Source organism: Colias eurytheme, chromosome 23, assembly GCF_061535395.1.
Source record: "Colias eurytheme isolate Ceu_HAF_F1 chromosome 23, ilColEury1 Martin Lab GWU primary, whole genome shotgun sequence".
Lineage (NCBI taxonomy): Eukaryota > Metazoa > Arthropoda > Insecta > Lepidoptera > Pieridae > Colias > Colias eurytheme.
In genome coordinates this window covers 3,140,021-3,160,652 of record NC_143002.1, presented here as the reverse complement: position 1 = coordinate 3,160,652, position 20,632 = coordinate 3,140,021, and the positions used below count along the sequence as shown (strand labels likewise).

General features: G+C 31.6%; 1 protein-coding gene and 1 long non-coding RNA gene across 3 annotated transcripts in view; both read right to left on the bottom strand.

The window, feature by feature from the left end:
• Osi24 (Protein) overlaps positions 1-10,552 on the bottom strand; it is a 67,645-nt gene extending 57,093 nt beyond the window's left edge. The window contains exon 1 of the mRNA XM_090115584.1: positions 10,379-10,552. The gene's annotated coding sequence lies outside the window, so the exon portion shown is untranslated. The remainder of the gene's footprint in view (positions 1-10,378) is intronic.
• Positions 71-1,715, bottom strand: LOC149898195 (uncharacterized). Of its 2 annotated transcripts, XR_016458075.1 has the most exons (3): positions 1,140-1,715; positions 952-1,013; positions 71-877 (listed from the first exon to the last, which is right to left on the bottom strand). It is a non-coding gene; the product is annotated as an uncharacterized LOC149898195 (long non-coding RNA). The 2 variants fall into 2 exon arrangements; XR_016458074.1 differs by having other exon boundaries at positions 952-1,715.
• Positions 10,553-20,632: the final 10,080 nt, after the last annotated feature.

Genomic DNA, 20,632 nt, shown 5'->3' with positions numbered 1-20,632 from the left:
CCACGCGGGCAAAGCCGCGGTCGGAATGATATTTTTTTAAATAAAAAAATTGTTTAAAAAAAACACAAAATATATTGACGCATGTATTTATTTTTTGCACTCTATTATAATTGTAATTATTCATTACAAATAATCAAAATAAAATAGCCAGAACAAAGTTAGGCCCTGGTAGGATAGGTAGGCAGGTACAGCAATGTGAGACGAACACTGGCTTATTTATACCAATAATAATGTATTATAAACATTAAATTAAGTTTACTTTCTAACAACAAAAATACTTAATATTAGCTAATGTGAAAACGAATCAACCAATCATCCCACAACAATGAAATGTGCACACAAATATTCATCCAAATCGGTTCATGTGATTAGGAGGAGTGACTGCAGCGCCATCCTCCGGGCCCAATTGTGTTTCCAAATCACCCAGGAACTCAATTTAATATACTTACACAAAATTTTTCGAAATGAAAACTCACATTACTATGTAAATATGAATATAAACCGGTTTTAGTACTAAGCAATTTCCCGCACAGGTGTAGTAAGTATAAATGAAATAAATATCAACATCAAATTCTTTATACAACATACTTATCTACCACCTACTAAGAAATTCTTGATATTTTTTCGTATTTTAAAGTGAAACTTTTATTACATCGTCTCGGCAGCCGACCGTCACGCGACATGCGCTACACAAAGCAGTGTTCGGAACCATTCGAACAGTTTCACTTTTACCGTGGTTTCATAAAACCACACAACATTTTTTTTTAAATATAATACTACTCCAACGAGCTCCTGTTCCATAATTCCATATTACGTCCACCATACTTCCACTAAGTTCACCATGATTTTTTATTTCTTTGCACTTTGTTGCTTTTTGCTAAAAATGGAATCATGCGATAAAACCAGTAGAGCGTTGGTAACATACATTTTTGACTGAATAAAGGTACTTACGAAGGAGTGGGTTCACATTGTGAACAATCAGTGGGTTTATTTTCCTTCTGGATTCCGGATTTCTGAAAAGATTATTTATGCTATAAATGAAAAAATCTTACACATTCGTTATGTACTTAAAACAGGGGTACATATCAAACATCGTCTATAATACAATTATCATCAAATTTAAAATAAAACCAACTTACTTCATTAATTTGTTCCAATTGTAAGCATTCTTTTTCCTCCAACCTTTATGTTTCTTCTTCTTATTTTCTTTATTGTCCCCATTTGTCTCATTTTGTCTTATCGTGTTGTCACCCTTTTTTACGATTGCGCGAGCGACACAAGTTCCCCGTGTGACGGCCGTAGCGGGAATGACTCGTGCAGCGATCGGGGTAGGAAGGTACAGGGCGGCTCTCGCTATATTGGCTGGTCGCGCGCTAATTTCAAGTATTTCTTGTTTATTTCAAAACCATCGCATATTTCAAAATTCTAACACGGTAGACGTATAGGTTGTATATTTTATAGTTAATATCCAAAAAGTCGTAACTTTACGTTTGTTATTTTGAAGATGCCAGAGATTAAAAAAAAATAACAATGAGAACTTTGTATTTTTTTTCTATCGAGAAAATATCATGGAATCATGTTTCTAAAACGGTAGACGTATTGTGTTACTATTGAACTTTCTTGTCAAGAATTTTCATCACGACAACTTTAATAATATAAAAATTACGAAGGTTTAAAAAGGGCCGTAAATGTTAGAAAAATTAATTCATCCCCTTAATAAACAAGTTATTATGGTATCATAAAATATGTCTCTTTCTTTTTTTATTGTATCTGCATTCGAACATTATAGATAAAACAGCTATTATTCATCTAACACATTCGATTATTCCCAACACAAAATATTTTCAACTGAATTACAAAATTAAAAGTTTCCAAAAATATTCTTTCAAATATTTTCCACAAAATACTAGAAATAAAAATTCAGTTGACATTCGATATTATGCGTTGTTTCTCTAACAAGAAAAGATAAATCCTCTATTCAAAACAATGCAACGGAATTAGGGCATGCAGAACCGAGTCCGGTTCCAAGTTTCTGAAACCCGGTTCCAAATCGAGCTCAGAACCGGGTAGAACCGGGTTACCCGGTTCTTCGGAAAAAAATACGAAATTAAACAAAAGTAACTGTAAAAGTACCTGATGGGCCTTTTATTTTACGCGGCTTGTGTCTTATTTTATTAAATTAGTAAAGAAACAAAATTTCAATACTTCTCTTTATTTATCAGTCTTATAAAAGTACCTTGTTATCATAATATCACATATAAACTTAAACTTTATTTATTAATTGCAAACTGTAAAGCAAAAAACCGGCCAAGTGCGAGTCGGACTCGCGCTCCGAGGTCTCCGAACAAACCTATTTTTTATAATGTTGTAACTTAAAAATTTATGTTTCTAGCAATTTTTCGTTTACCTGTGTTATAAGACGTCACTTTTACCAAATTTAAAGGCTCTGTGTTCATGAAAAGTACCCAGCTGTAGGCTTTGAGTCCCATGCGAACGTCGAAATTTGCGAAAATTTTCAGCATTTACGGCTATATCTTTTGATGCGTTGGCTTGTGAGTTTGACTTTTTCACATAAAAGGGACCGAAGACTTGAGTATGTATTCGATATAAATTTCAGCTTGATACCAAAAACAAAAACATGACTGGATCATTAAATGAAACAGTAAAATCAACAGCTTTTCAAATTCACGACAAATCTAATAAAAATATTTCTCTAGTCTAATTTTTGTCATTTTCGAAGCCTAATTTTTTTTTTTTTTTTTTGGTAATACAACCGTAGGAAACTTATAGCATCTAAGGTTAGACAACCAATCAGAGCCACGCTTGAGGCATGGCACGAAAATTCGCGATGCACGTAAGTCTGACGTTGCCAGATACAATAAAATTGTTAAAATAATGCAGCAAAATATAAATAATACTTTATATTTTAATATTTTGTTCGGAACCGGGAGAACCGGGTTTCATACTATTCAGACCCGGTTCTCAAGATCATCAAAAAACCCGGGTTTACCCGGGTTTTTCGGAACCGGGTAAACCCGGGTGCATGCCCTAAACGGAATTCACTGTATTCATACAGATGAACATTCAATATTATACATGCTTCTGTGATCCCAGATTACGTATTCTCTGAAATTGTAAAACAATATGTGTGTAGGTACCATGCATGTACTAAAATCTGAGCATGATACTTGAGCAACGAGAACAGAATTAAGATGAATTTATGCACATACACGTGTATGTTTGTCTGTGATTTAATACATATAGTTTTTAAAAATAATTATTGTTTATCATAACTTATGAATCGAAAGGAATTCCTTGAACGTGAAATAGATAGTGTAATAGTGCAATGTAAACGTCGCTGGCATCTGGTTGAATCTGCTATTTGATTGAATGACTAGGCCGAACGTTGATTTAACAAACGTCCAACTCATCCAACTAGTGAGCGGATTGTCATAGACCTTTGAACAGAGCGGATATAACGCTCGGCATATTTTTGAATGACTAGCGCATTCATTGAATGCCGACAGAATTTACTTTTTCTAAACGATAACAAGAAGACGATTGACGTTCTTTTGTTTCGACTTTCAATACGAACAAAAATCTGTAGGTACTTCACAGAGGTACTTAAACTGACTATAGCCACAAGCTTATCGATAAAACTAAGGATTCATATGACTACCTATATGGATAATAGCTTGTCTATGAAATTATATAAAATATAATTTGTAGATGGGCATTTAAATATGCTAATGCACATACTCACACGCACACACGCACGCACACGTGTACATACGCCCACTTTCACTACACTTATATTTGTACTCAAATTATATCACGAAATAGATTCGTATCTTAATTTTGAACTGTCTATTTACCGAGTAATTTAATGTATTAAAAATACAAACCGTTAGAAATGAAAATTTAAACAGATTTTAACGCGATTTATTGACGTTTTCGACGTTTTTTTTTAATTTCTAAATGTACTCGCGTAAAATCAAATACAAGAAAATACTATAAATTAAGTACCGTTTTAACGTTGACCTTCTACTTAACTTCAATGAATAGCAAATTTATCTCATTAGAACTGTTTTGCGACTAATTAAGTAATTGTAAAGTATTTCAAAGGTTAACTTGAATAAAAAATGAGGACATAAACTACCGCTTATTCATGGAATATCAACGGTTTAAACTTCTGTTATTGTATTGTTTATTGTATGATAATAAATATGATAATACCGTGCGATTTATTTCTCTAAGTGAATAATAATTCATTGTTTATAATTTTTATTTTTATTTATCTACCGAAGTAACTGTTGTTTACGAATCATTTAAAGTTAATCCTGTAGTTTAACGTTTAATAAAACTATTACAGTACTATATGGGTGTTTGTCTTTAGCATTGTACACTATCTCATCCAATTTATGAACAATTTTGAAATACGGTTCTATAACTATAGTTAAAGTCGCTGTCTTTCCGTCCCTATGCCTTAACCTTTAACACTACGCAACGGATTTCAATTAGGTGATTATTGATGAACGTTTTAGTATACAATTGTATAGGTATTTTTTACGAAATATTATTTTAATTTAATAGGACATAGCGGGCGAAGTCGCGTGCGGAAAGCTAGTAAAATAATAAAAGGATGCACGTTTTGCACTGTTTTGCTAGTAATGGGTTTTTGGCACAGAATACCAAGAGCAAGCTAACTGATCAAACAAATGTTTTGGTTTAAAGCCAAATGGAAATCTCAATGGGACCTGGGTTAAGGCAAATTGTTACTGTTTTATTATTCATTCAGTATTTATACTATAATTGAATTTGATTTTTCGTTCGTATCGACGATATGGTTTTTTGTAATTTTTTTCTAAGGATGACAAAATTTTTCCTAAAAATAATTATAAATATTTTTACATTTAATCACGTGAGATTGTTCGATAAATATTATAATTGATGAATGAAAAATATTAAGTCGCTAATTTATCGAGATGATATTGCGATTTTTTAAATTAAACATTTTACAAAACCTCATACATTATGCCAGTCAATTAATCGAATTATCATCGTAAAAATACATACCTCGAACTTCATAAAATTTGCATACTTTATTGTCCAGTCAAGCAGGAAGAATACTGTCACTTATAATTACTTTTCCTTTTATATCATGATTAATTCTATTCGCTTGAGCTGTCGAACATTTTCTTCAATAAATGGAGATATTTTATCTAAAGGTTGATACTTTGCCAATTTCAATAAAGATATGTTATTCAACACTATAATATGATCTGGTTGAGAAGATCTTTTTTTTATAAATTATTTTACAGTAAATATAGAATTTGAATAACTATTCTCTTCAATGTTCTAATACTGAACAACACTGAATACGAGTTTTCGTTTAAGCTAAACGATCACGAAAGAATGCTCTTGCTCTAGCTCTAGGTCCTGGCTCTATGTTCGTTTGATCTAAATGCACCGTAATTCTAAGAAATAATTGACACACAATTATCGGAAAAGCTTTTTCTCTGGGTAATAAAACAAAATCAAATCAGTATCATATTTTAGTAAATAAGTACGGATCACATATTAAAAGCAATCCATACTAATATTATAAATGCGAAAGTAACTCTGTCTGTCTGTCTGTTACTCAATCACGCCTAAACTACTGAACCAATTTAAATGAAATTTGGTATGGAGATATTTTGATACCCGAGAAAGGACATAGGCTACCTTTTATTGCGAAATATGTACCACGGGCGAAGCCGGGGCGGACCTCTAGTAAGTAATATAGCATATTTTACACTAGCTCTTGCTGGCCATTCAATATAGTTCTCGCTCCAAATTTGGGTAAATGAAGGTCTATCTCATTTCATATAATAAATCGTATGTGATCTCGTCACGTCCCTTGGGACGAAAGTTTTCTTATAGTTACAGTAATAGTATTCTATGGGTAATTTCTAATTAATTAGTTTACTGTGCTTTCAGTTTGGGGAAATAATGTTTTGAATGTATGTTACATAATTACATAATTATAGGTACACTATTAGGGATACTTTGATGGAAAATTTCAGGACCTAAAAATAGTACAGTAATATTGAAATTACTGTAGTAATAATCTATGGGATTTATTTATTAAATGGTTAATTTATCTATAACTAGCTTTTCCGCGGCTTCGCCCGCTAGGTCTAAAAACTAGTAAATTATATTATACTAAAACCTTCCTCGAGAACCACTCTATCTATTAAAAAAAACTACATCAAAATCTTTTGCGTAGTTTTTAAGATTTAAGCATACATAGGGATATAGTGACAGAGAAAGCGACTTTGTTTTATACTATGTACTAGTGATATTTCATTGAAATCAACAGTAAATAATGAATACCAATTTTTTTCTTAAAAATTATAATTATTCCTCTGTCAAAGGTAAATTAATCCTCACTTTCATATTCTCTAATGAACAAACAGCTTTTCGCATTTCTTTAATTTAATGCAAATAATGATGCTTGTTCTTTTATCACTGCTTTCATATCGTAGAAACATGCGCAATATGGCAATCAAAATTTGAGAAGACAAAATATGAAACATATCTTGAGATTTTACGCCTAACAACACAGTTTATGTTATAATTTTATTGATTCAAAAATAAAATAACGTGTTATTGTTTGATAAGATTGATTTTTTTTTGCTTTCACCTATAACGTACGACGACTGTAACGACTGTAAGGTGATAAGGCCGCCAAATACAGTAAACAGAATATGAAACACATCTTGAGATTCTGCGCCAAGACAACAGTTTACGTTATAGTTTCGATGAATCAACAATATTTTGAATTGTTCAAGTTGTGATTTTATTACCTTCACCTTCTTCGCAACTCATAATATATGCAATCACTTATACTTATACTTACACTTATACTTGTAAGTAAGGCCGCCAAATACATTTTATGTTTTTTTTTGTTGTAAAGGTATTATAGTATCAGTTTATGTATTAAATAGTAGTAAACTAAGAATATTAACACTAGAGCGCACGCGCGGGGGACATAGGTCACCCAGTGCTATATATTGCTAAATATTTTTTTAAACAATCGTGCTTGAGTGTTGTTGTCTCAGGTATTCCCCGACTACCAATCACCGGACATTTTAGCAGCGTGTCAGCTTCCTTGGTGCAACGAAGTGTACTCTGCGAAAATATAAAAGTACATGGGTGACGCATGTCCCCCGCGCGAGCGTTCTAGGAAGTTTTTTAAATCATACAATTACGAGTGAAAATCAAGTATACCGCTTTTATTTTTTACTGCTCTTATGATCAATTTATACTTTTAAGAAATTATTAATATATGGGTAACTAAAATCGAAATAAAATACTCATATTCGAGTGCTAGGACATACTTATTGTTTATCCATACTATAATATTATAAATGCGAAAGTAACTCTGTCTGTCTTTCTGTTACTCAATCACAACTAAACTACTGAACCAATTTTTATGAAATTTGGTATGGAGATATTTTGATACCCGAGGAAGGACATAGGCTACTTTTTATCCCGGGAAAATGACGCAATCCCGGAAATCCCACGGGAGCGGGAACTATGCGGGTTTTCTTTGACTGCGCGAGCGAAGCCGCGGGCGGAAACCTAGTTGAAAATAAAATTTTATTGGATAAGAACAACTTATTCTTAAACTTTATAATTAGATGATTATTTTTACCAAATTTGTAGTTTAAGATTCTCGTATCGGAGGGAGTCAATCATATGCTTGTTTCGTCTAGGTAGGTACGTTTTAATGTTTCTAAACAACTGAAATTATATTATTACATCATAATCACGAGGGAAAAAAGTTGTTGGCATGTGTTTGGATAATGTTTTTTTTTTCAGATAATGTTTCAAAACTACGTTTTAAAAGTTCCTATGTTTATTTTTCATCCTCCTAGTCTTATATAAAATTAGTTCTATTAAAGTCAAGCAGAAAACACACAGCATTACCGTACAATAATATTATTTCGTAAATGTATGGCTTCTGCATCCTTTCCATTCCTGAAGTTAATTAGCGATTTTGCATTAAAAGAAACCTTACGAATCTCGATTAAAGAACGGTATAGGATTATAATTACAAAGGAGATTAATACATCCGCCATATTGTATACAGGGTGTCCCACTGTTGGTATACTAAGCTCAAAGGAGGTTATAGTTTTGCATACGCTGAGTACGTAAAAAATACTTAAAAAATTCCAGACGCATTTTTTTTTCAAATAGATGAAATCTTAAAACTCTATGTGTACAGTGTACACCCATAGCAAGCAACCCGCCCATTTTTGCCACTAGCACGTGAGCTATCGTTTAAGATTATGTTTTCATAGACAAAATGCTCACATTAGAGAAGCGGTATATTATGACGGCTGCGCGAAGCTAGAGAAGAAAACATGGATTTTCAGGAAAAAATTATCAAATTTTTTTTAACGTAATTTTGTTGTTTATGTATTTTTTACGTGATCAGTGTATGCAAAACTACAAGTTCCTTGGCGCTTAGTATACCAATAGTGGGACACCCTGTATATTACTAGTATTATAATATTATCTTTGGTAAACATTGAACCGCCTCCTTGACACGCGTGAGCTTAGAATCGGTACCCGGGTTCGATTTCAAGTGAAAAATATTATTAAAAAAAAAAAATTAACCACCTTCAAATGGTCAGAAACAGACCAAATGGAAGGCTCAGCTTTCAATAAGATAACGGACCATCAAATTCGATTCACCCAGTTGAAAGTTCTGAGGTAATGAACCCAAAAAAAACCAGTTAAATTAAGATCCTCCATTTATTGAGTACGGTTGAAAAAATATTCTGTCTGGCAGGATAAAAAGTACCCTACTTGTCTAGTAACAGATATGTTATGCATCTTATACCCCATAAAGGGACAGAATCAAATATTTCCTTAACTTATATTACTGTAAAGTTTCATCCAAATTCGTCATGTAGATTCTTCGAGAAAGAGTAAACTTTCGCATTTATAAATATGGTAGTAACTATTTAGTAATCCTTAATATTTGTAGGATTAGTAGGATTCAGTATATCTTGGCTAAACTGCATAGTCACATAGTATTAATGCCAAGTAAATATTTAAGCGGCTTTCTTCGACGGTCAATAATACCCATTTCCTTGGTTTTTGTGCTACTATGTCATGTGTATTGAGTACGTGAACAATGCGTAGATTGTTTTAATTGCATAGAATTACTATAATTAAGATTGTTATTTAATGTATTATGTTTATTGTTTTATTATTGTTTGAATGTGTTTGTTTGTAGGAAATTAAATGGAATATTAGAACGGGGAGATGACTGTTAAATTGTTGCATTTTTGTAATTTAATAATCCTAGTTGTTTTGCAGTTTTTATCGATATATCTTGAAATTTAAAACAGATTGATGTGGCATGTACATGTGGCACATGAAATGTGCAGACGAAGTTAAATCTAGAACCTAGTATTATAAAAAAAAAAACTAGTGGTCCGCCCCGGCTTCGCCCGTGGTACATAATATGAAAAATATATGTTAGCCGATTCTCAGACTTACCCGATATGCACAGAAAATTTCATGAGAATCGGTCCAGCCGTTTTGGAGTATGGTAACTAACATTGTGTCACGGGAATTTTATATATAAGAGAAGATAAACAATATTTTTGTAAAGAAATAAAAAGTGTGTCAAACCTCCAAACTAAAAGAAATGGAAAACTCTTTTTTCGGTAAAAAAGCGTGGGAACAAGCCATAAACAAGTATTTACCTAGATTAAAGAAAAAGGCAGTTAAGATAAAAAATGTGAAATGTCGTATGTTTGGAAAGTAAACACATAATGAGGTTAAAGATAAGGTCATGATCATTTAAACGCCTTAAAAGATAAGAAATCTTTTCCCAATTTTCTACGAGAAATTGGTATCCATTTATGTACAAAGTATGGAAAACATACAATGAAATACACTCGCACAACAAAAATAACAATAAAAAAATTTTACAATATTATAAAACAGTTTTTTAAATCGTTATTTGATGTAAAGTAGCGGTTTGTTTTTAAATGTTTATTTATATTATATTATAAATTAAATAGTTACAATAGAATCAACTAAAACTTTATCAGCGTCTATTAATCCCTAATTAGAAATTTATACCAAGTAACCCAGAAACGTAGAAAGGAAACAAGACTGTTCCTTTCAAATAACTTACATTCTTGCTATTTTTTATTGCTCTACATTATAATTATATCCCCATTATTCATAGCATTGCTCGTTTGATAACCGTTAAACTGTCTAGCACATTCTCCATACTTAAATTAAGGAATGCCTCGACTCGAAAGCGTTCTAATGAAAATTCCTTTAATAAATTGAGGTTATTACTTACTATGTTTCAATAGCATCCATTGATAAATCCGGGAACTATTGACACAAATAACACAACACAAAACACAATCGAACACAGTAAATAAATATAATGTTGGTTTCGCGATGACACTCTCGCGCACGGTCGCTCACTGTCAAGATCGCTGTAGCAATCCCCTCCATACAACTTTTACCGCCACAAACTATCTGGAGGCCATTACTAACATTATCAACTAAAGACCTGACAATTTTTGATATTACATACAAGTATATAGTATAATATATACGGTCTAATAAGTTTTTGTTTAGAAATTTGGTGGACCAGGTACCAGGGACGCATAAGTCATGATAAATGGGTAGGTAATTGATTCTGTATGCGCGGCAGTATTGGAAAGTGAAAGTGAAGAAATTTTCGGCTCTTACAATGTACTACGTAATAATTCGGTAGTCGAGTTGTATTGGATGTATTCATGAATAGAATGTTCTGTGTGAAAAATGGCGCGAATCTTTTGGTGGTGATGATTGAGGCTAAGAAACCACAAGGTAAAAAATAGTTTGGAAAATCCAAAAGTGCACGCCTCATAATTTTTTTTAATAATTATTTATTAATTATTATTTTTGTTTATTTAATAACAATTAAACCACATCGAATCAGACCCTGAAAAATGAAAGGGTTCTATTCCTGAGCATACTCAAGCGTAAGAGAAAAAAAAAGACTCGATTAGTAAAGTATTTCGGTCGCTATCGTGTTAACAAGAAAATCCTCCGCACATACAGACACACGGACGTCCAAGACAGAACTTTTTAAAACTGTTTTTTAACTAGTTTAAATAACAAAAATGACATCAAAAATATCATGAATGTTAAAAATAGTGTTTTTTCTTAATATGTGTGTGTATGTATTATCTTACAAGTGCAATGTATGATACATAAAGACATTTTAAGTTTGAAAAATCAGATGTTTTGCGCGAAGTGAAGTACCCACCTCAACGCTTCGCTTATGAGGCGTGCAATACCACCGCAATTTTAGGAACATAATTTAATATTGATTGGCATTTAATGTGTTAATACTTAATAGTACTAACAGATAATTATTTTTATAGAGTTTATGATAATGATAGTCCAATACTTGTTTCTATAAACAATATTTTTCGTCAATCCGATAATTGTAAAAAAATACAAACAAACTACTTATTAAGCTCTATATTTAAAAAAAATGTGTATAGATTTTAGACGAAGTACCTACTTAGGACAGTGTTCATAACCTAAATACAATACACAATATATAATTGAAGTAACTAAGACATATTGTATGTATACTGCAATCCGTATTAGCAGCATTTCATAGACCTGGTTTCCAATAAAGGCGTAATCCCCGTTTCATACACAGATGATGCTCATATTGTAGGTTTATAAGTTAAAGTGTTGTAGATTTCTTATAAATCCGATATCCCTAATCTAATCTAATATAAATATTATAAAGGCGAAAGTTTGTAAGGATGTATGGATGTATGGATGTTTGTTACTCTTTCACGTAAAAACTACTGAACCGATTACAATGAAATTTAGCAAACTTATAGAGGGTATCTTGGATTAACACATAGGATAGTTTTTATCCCGGAAATCCCACGGGAACGGGAACTATGCGGGTTTTCCTTTGCAAACGCGGGCGAAGCCGCGCGCGGAAATCTAGTATCATATACTTTTCATGTACTACACCTATGATAAGATTTTTTAAATTAACTAATCAATAATTTAAATATGTAGATTGGATTAAAAATGGACCGTAAATTATTATTTACAAGGGATTTATTTCTTTTTCTTCTATACGTACTTAAAAAACTATTTATCTAAAAATGTAAACGTAAGAAAACTTCAAGACAGTATTTTCCCAGTACCTACTTTACAAATGAAAATTACTTATAGTTATAAGCATTCTCTTCTATTCAATTCCTTTCTTTTTAACGTAAGTTGTAAATAACAATACCACACTTACCTAATCATATTCACATCTAAATGAAGTCTCAAGAATTCAAGATGTTTTAAGATTGCTTCATAATGTATGATAATTCATACGTTAGTTGGAAATTACTCTTTTTGCATATTACAAGTAATGCATAATGTTGATTGTAGATAAATAAATGGGAGAAAGTGTTTTTGTATACATTTTGCTTTTATTTAAGTTTCTTATATTTTGTAGTTTTTACATGTAGAGACGAGGTAATGAAAGTGATGAACTTTCGTAAGAATTTGTATCGCAATTGTGAATTTATTTACTACTAGCTTCCGCCCACGACTTTGTACGTGCATCCCCGTTTTTCCCCGTTCCCGCAAGAATTTCGGGAAATCCTTTCTTAGCGGATGCCTACGTCCTGACATCTACCTGCATGCCAAATTTCAGCCCGATACGTCAAAGAAATACAGTCAAATTGAGAACCTCCTTTTTTGAAGTCGCTTGAAAACTCGACAGCTATTGAGATAATCGAGTTCTAATAGTAGTGTCGATACGCGAAAAGCCTTTACCTTGCCCGTGAATGGTCATTGAACCGGTTTGTACGAGGTGTACGACCTACAGCGGTAGTGATAAGCGATTTTGTTGCTGGTTTCATTTTATTTCTTGTTTGTTTGTTTGTTATACGTAACGTCTGAAATCTATTATTACTATAGTTTACTACTCAGTATTTTATTATCTGTGCTATCTACTACTTATGTTTTTTAGTAGTTGTTAACAAATTATTATCAATCTACTGTGTGTTCCGTCTCTTCGTGTCTCGTGTCTTTTATCGGAAGTAGCAGTAGAAGTAACTCAAAAGATACTTCTCCTTCAATGTATTCTTACCTTTTTTGAAGTGAAAACTTCTTTAGCGGCGTTGATCACTTTTTCTGTAATGGGTATAAAATCTTAAACTCGCGTCAGGACACGTGACCTGATCGAAAAAGCGTATGGATGGAAGACGGATGGATATCAAACATGCTCAACGTTAATAATCAAGTTTTCACTTCAGCTGCCGGCAGTCCCGGAGTGCAACCCGTCTTTTTTTTATTGGGGAAATCTTGCATAGATACCCACGGCCTCCGGGGAAGGGGCCGTGGGTTATGTCGGATTCCTACCGACCAAAACCTCACTGTGTTCCGTTAAGCCGCATCAACAACAGGGCCACGGGTATGGGTAGAATTCATCCGTGACCAATGTGTTCTTACCTACTTTTAGGTTACTTTTCATACGGTGTTTTAGTAAAATTATAACTTAACGGTAATTTATTATAATATACGATAGTTTATCGTTAGTAGGCTTTTTATGCGGATACTACTAAACCGATTTGACGGAAATAGAGTCAACAAGAATGTATTATTATTATCTATAATTACGAAGGGATTACGAAAAATGCGAAAGAGAAACTACGAGACTGCGAAAGATTGTCAAAACTAGGTACTGAAATTTTAGATCATTCTAGAATGTAAAGATTTATAATTAGAATTTACCTACATAGATACATCTTCCAATTATTAAATCAATAAGGAAAAGAAGTGAATAAAAATCTACCCTCAAGTTTTAAAAAAAACGTAACAAATACCTGTCTATTTCTGTTTCAATATTCTTTCTATAACTTGATAAAGTTTGACGTATTTTTTTTTATCTTCAAAACTTCCTAATCTTATGAAAAGCTGAAACGGCGAAGTTAAGTTCTTACTTTCAAAATAAATTTTTTTAAAGATAAACCTGACTGAAAAAAAATTCAAACGATAAATGAAATTAATTTGATAAAAATAGCTTATATTATACCAAACTTTGTTTCGTTGAAAATAATGATTTTTAGTAAGAAGATTTATCTCATTTAAATGGGACTATATGAAAAGTAAAAGCTTACACAAAATAAATTATTATATCCTATTTTTTTGGGTCAAGATATTTAAAATCAAAGAGTCAAATTACGAGCCTCCGTTTTTGAAGTCGATAAAAAGCTATGCCTTATTTGAATGTATTTAGGTAACGATCGATTCTTATCCATCTACCAACCTTGAACATCAATAAAATAATGTTCCAAAAGCCGTAAATAAAACTAGCAATATCGTATATGCATATTACCAACATAAATTCAAGAAGCAGGTCGTATTTCGATCACCAAAATTATGAGTTTTCTAAAGATGTCACAAACAGGTCTTTAGGAATTCCTTTGGAAAGCGGCACATCTGACATTAGTTTCTAGCACATATTAGCATGTTTAATTTATTTACAATTCACTGTCTTTGAGTGAAGTGTGAGAGAAAAACAAACGTATTTAACATGCTTGAATTATCATATTAAAGACATGTAATATTATCTACCTATAAAACAAAAAAAAATGTGTGCGTGTACTAGTACACATAAGAAGTGAAACTTCTTTATGACCTTATTTTTCAAAAAATAATTTACTATATGCAACTTTACAGAAAAACGTCGAATCACGCGTGGTAGGGATAAGAAAAAGATGGCGCGAAACGGAAAAATGTCACGCGTAACGAAAAAATTTTACACTAAATTTTTTTCCAACCCCGATAAAAAAGTTTCACTTTAAAAATGAATCACCAAATGTGTTTCTTAGCGCAAATCTCAAGAACTAATTAGTTAATATAGATAGAGAGTTAATTCTTTTTTTATAATATTCTTTAGGTCCGAGGATGTCTCTTATGGAAAGAAAACGTAAACATGTACCACGGGCGAAATCGGGGCGGAACGCTAGTTATGAATAAAAATTGATTATTTTAAGTAAATGATACACCTTAAAGGCTTTGATTTGAATTTTATTTTACCAGCCATAATTTCGAAAAAAAAACGAAAACAACATTTCAATTGATTATGGAATTTTATTCTAACTACCATTATTATAATAAAGCATTTCTAAGCTCTAAAAGATTAAATGAAACAAGTTTTAAAGATCCTTATTGTCTTCCGTTAGAGAATTTCGCAAAAATTGTTATTCAATTTCCTACCTGTAAAAACTTTCAAAAAACCAAAGGCAAGAAAACCTATAAAATAATAAAGAACAATAAAATAAAAGACACCTCGCGCCAAAGTTTGAAAGTATTCGCTATAAAGGACATTTTCTAAAGAATTAAAACATTTTCCGCTTAGTAATGTGGGAAGTTGGAAACTCTATGCAGTATTTCTTTTTAAATGCCTTTTTTACTACGAATTTTAATTAAAAGGAACGCTATAGTTCTGCTGTAGTTACTCCACATGGAAACATTTGTTTGTTCTTTGGGGAGAGCTTGAAGTTTTTATTTGAGATAATGCTTATTGCGATTTCATTTTTTTAAGTAATTGTAAAGTAAAATAGTTGTTTGAGAATGAATAGGGTCATCCAAAGGTAATTATTTAGCAAAAAAACCCTACTTCACCTCACCGTTCTTCTGGCATAAGCATAATAATTACATATTGGGCAATATGTAATTATGCTTATGCTATGCATTATGCTTATATATAAAAAACATTCAATATGTTACATAATAATATATTCTTTCAGATATTTCGTAAACATTCAATTGCTGTTTTTTGGTTTGGTTTACACTTGGGCTAATAAAAGACTACAAAAATAGTATCATTTCCTAATTTCAAAGGCTTCAATGTCTAAATTAGGTTACCATAAAACTTACAAAATAAATAAATGTCCGGGAAGTTGTATCATTCTTAAGTTAATGCATACATTCCTGCTATACGGATGTGCATACAATCGAATTCTTCTACACCATTAGTGTTAGCAGTGATTAAAAAAATAATGAGTTATGACAGTGAAAAGTGAGTAAAATGGAAAGTCATGACTAATGACCAAGAAATCGTCGTCAGTGTTTAAACAATAAATGTCTGTTTAATTATTGCTAATTTATATCTTTTGTTTAGTTTTTTGAAAGTTACTCAAGAAATAAGACATAATAATACATTAATCTTAATATTTAATACTAGCTGCGCTACGCGGTTTCACCCGCGTGGCTCCGCTCCTGTTGGTCATAGCGTGATGGAGGAAGGCTGAAATAATTTTTCAAATCGGACCAGTAATTTTTGAGATAAGCGTGTTTAATTGTTTGAACGGGCTAATCAACGAACAGGCAAAAGTGACTAAACTGACTTACTGACAATGACGCCCAAACTTCTCGACCGACCGGGCTGAAATTTGGCATGCATGATGCAGAGAGCCACTAACACTATAATGTAGGCATCCGCTAAAAAGAATGTTGTTAAATGCTACCAAAATGGAATAAACAAGGGGCTAAATTTCTCGCATGGATATTTATTTTAACCACGCGGTCGTAGCTGCGCGCGACAGCTAGTTTGGTATAAGGCTCTTCAAATTACTAATTCCGTCAGTGTCTATTTTAAACAAATTATTGGTATCCTAATACTTACTTTTTTAATTTATCGAGTGTCTCCAAGTTAGTCGAAATAACTTTGTGTAATTAAACTTTCTTTCGATCTATAGATCCTATATTCATAGGTACAAGTATTGTTAGATAAATGAAACAAAGTTAACATCTTATTTTCGTGCTTAAAATAACATAACTTTCATGTGTCTGCAAAGTTACAATAACTACCAAGTTTTTCCTTCAAGAAATATGTATTTAGAACACATTAGTAATTTGTGTTTATATGATTTATTTTCTCTTTTCTTTAACATAACTGACATACTTTCGATAGAAGATTTTATAAGTTACCGAAATTCATTATTTTTATAAGTTTTAACCTATAGTCTAAATATAGAGCCAGACTAATTATAAATTCATTATGCTTGAATATCAATGCTGTTTAATTAGTTAGAAGTAAATTTGAATATAATAATATAATAAGGGAGGTGAAAAATAGAGGAATACGTCCCTGTTTATAGGTAGTTATCCATAAAAACTTATTATAGAATGTATATTACTATGTGTATACACATTCAGAACAAGCTTACAAATGCTTTGTGACTAGACAAATAATAAACTTTAAATTTTCAATATCAAATACTACATTTTTTTTAATAATGATGAAATCAATAAACAATCAGATATATTGTTATTATTATTATAACTTCTATGAAATAAAACTTGTGATGAAGAGAGAAGCACGAACTCAAAAAAACTGAAAACCTTTTTTTTATAAATTTATAATTTTTTTTTCTCAGTCGTTTGAAAATAACGTCATGCAATACCGCACTTGACTTAGTCAAGTGTAGTTTATGTCAAAGTCTAAAACCTCATACTAGGAAGCTTGTGTCCTAGTAGAATGGGGACAAATTGATGAATTATTTATTATATTTACGACGATATAACTGTTTACAAACACACAGACCGGTCCAGTTAGAAGTCGCGTGGTTGAATGATAGCAAATTAAATGAATGAATAGAACATGGTTTATCTTAATTGTATAGATAAGAAGAGAAACAATCTCTATCGTTATGATGTGAATATTAATCTATGATGATATTAAAGAAGGTATTATGGACAACTCTATAATTTACAACATACGGATTTTTTTCATATAAAATTGTTCAGTGAGAACAATATGGTTACTACAAAAACATAAGATTATTATGTTGCAGAAGAAGCTTCTGAGACGCTGATTTTCACGTGGTAAAGCTCCTACTTTACCAATTGTATCTGTAATATTGTTGAAAATTGAAATAGCCCTAATGATCGCCAACCTCCCAAAGGAGAAGGCACTTTAAGAAGAAGAAGATCTGTAATATATTTTTTTTTATTTGTCAAAACTACTCAAATAATGATTAAGAAAATTATATTTTTTCACCAGTGGAAAGTTGCATTATTCTGATCGATTTAGGATTTTCATGTCTGTTTGTGTATGTGTGATTTTAGTCCAGTCCGACCCTGTGCGACAGAACCTATTAAACATACATAATATTTTGACTATATCCTTAACTCGCCTTTTACGTATTTTTCTCGAGGTCGGAGAAAGTGGTTTGGAATAGCTGATAATTCGTAAAATCAACTTGACTCACATGTGAAAGTCAATTTTGTCTTTCTTCGTATGTCTCTGAATCAACTGGATTTTACGAAACGTTACGCAAGTTAACACGGAATGTATTTATTTAATAAAATTAAGGCTATGAAATGAAAATATCTAAAACGTTTTGAATCAAAGTCTGTTTCTACAGATTTCGATTTAAAACATCCTCCCTGCTATTTAATACATCGAATAAAAAATATGCTAATCAATATTTTTTTAATAAATATAAAATGCATTCTTTTGGATAATATATCGAATTTGGAAGTTCTAATTCAAGAAAAACGTGTGTAATTTTCATATCTGTGTTGGTCTTATTTTACTATTATTATATTTTAGTAAAAACAAAGCCCTTTTTATTATACAAACAATTGTTACTGGTTATTGGGTTTGATTCATACAACATAAATATTCTTAAAAGTATAATAATACTGGGTTTATTCAATAAGCAACAGATTCAGGCTTTTTACAATTTGATAATAATAACATAGCATGTTATTGGAGTTTACTGAAATAACACAATATCGATTTTATAAAAATGAATCAGTGCTAGGCTATGACTTTATATTATAGCTAGTATTATATCTACAAGGTGAAATATTGTAGAAAAACCTGGAGGGAAAATACGCAATGCCAAAATTATTTATGAAAACACGATGCATTTTATTTTACTGAGCTGGTTACCTTTTGTCCTGGTTGTCTAGAAGAGATAAGGCCGCCTAATAAACTGTACTGTGTTTTTGTATAAAATTTTAACATAATTTCCTATTCTATGGTTTTATTAAAGGGTTGATAAATAAAATAAATGCATTCCAATTGTCTTTAGATAAACAGCGGATATAACGCTTTCTCAGAAACTTAGAGGCTCCATTTTATTGTTATGACGTTGAGCAATCCTATCATATTTATCATAACAATTCAAATAAAATTTCACTTAAGTATTGTTCTTCCTTGAATACAAATCGTTTATTATTAATGTTACATGGTTTGTAAATAGTTAGTGACAATGTTATATAACCCTATAAATAAATAGCTTCCATGCTATAGTTTTGGCACGCGTATTCGCTTGCTCTACAGTCCATCGCCAGTAGGCGAAAAGTAGCTTAAATTTAAATACTTTTTTATTCGCGATAAGCAAGTTAGAGTTCTTACAGACGAACGGCAAATGCTTGCAGTTTGCCGTCAACAGACCACTGCAAGCGTCGCCATTTGTCGACGGCAGCCGACAGCCGTCGACGTATTGACGACTGCCGTCGACATGTGGCGACGGCTGAAGTAGTTTCTACCGTTTACAACATGCCGTTCGTGTGTTAGAACTCTTAAGCTACTTTTTGGTCAAAGCTTTAAATCTGTCTATGCATCAAAATTATTTCAAATCCATTTTTATAACATAGTAGTAGTATCCACTAGTTTAGGTACATCTAACATGGTTACTATTGAACTTATATCAAATACATAAGTCATTGATAAATCGATCTACAAAGACTTGTCCTCTTCTGAGTCAAAATTAATAGAATAGCATTTAAAATTTAATTAAAATAAAATTGAAGAAAAGATCTTACAAACGATTGATTTGTCTCTTTGGTTTTTATTGAAAAAGGGAATCAAAATTACAATATTTCAATTGCACTAAGAAGATTATTTTTTTGATTCGAGTCTAAAGATTGATGTCAGACAGTGCCGCCTTTTACTTGTAGCTTCGTTGTGTGTATAATTAATTTATATTGTTTTTTGTTCGTATAAAGACAATATTCATTTATTCAATCTAACAATTAGATAAAGTATTCAAAATGTGAATTTCAAACATAAACGATTAATCGTTAGTTGGTTTGTATGGGATTCTATAATCAATATTAGATCAGGATCATTATATATTTAACGCGCTTTTAGATACCCTCTTAAGCAGATTGTAGACTAGGTACCTTTAATGAACTATTTTTAAAAGTAAAATTAAAATGTAACATAATATTACCTTCATCATTTTGCTTACAAATCTATTATATTTTGTTATGTAAATTACAAAAGCCGAACTTTAAATAATGTATCCCTCTGTAAAAATTCAAATCTACCATCAACAACAAACCGCTTATACCATTAATTTACTTCCTAGATATTTGTGGCCAAATAGCTAACATAGTTCTGTATCTATCCATGTTTGCACAAACATGGATTCGACGCAACGAGCTAAATGGAAACCGTTTGTCATTCTCTGATTGCTTCGGAACTTTGGCTAAGAAATAGATCTCAGTTATATGGTATTTCAATATAGCAAGGTTTGGACTAACCGATGTATTTCTGGAA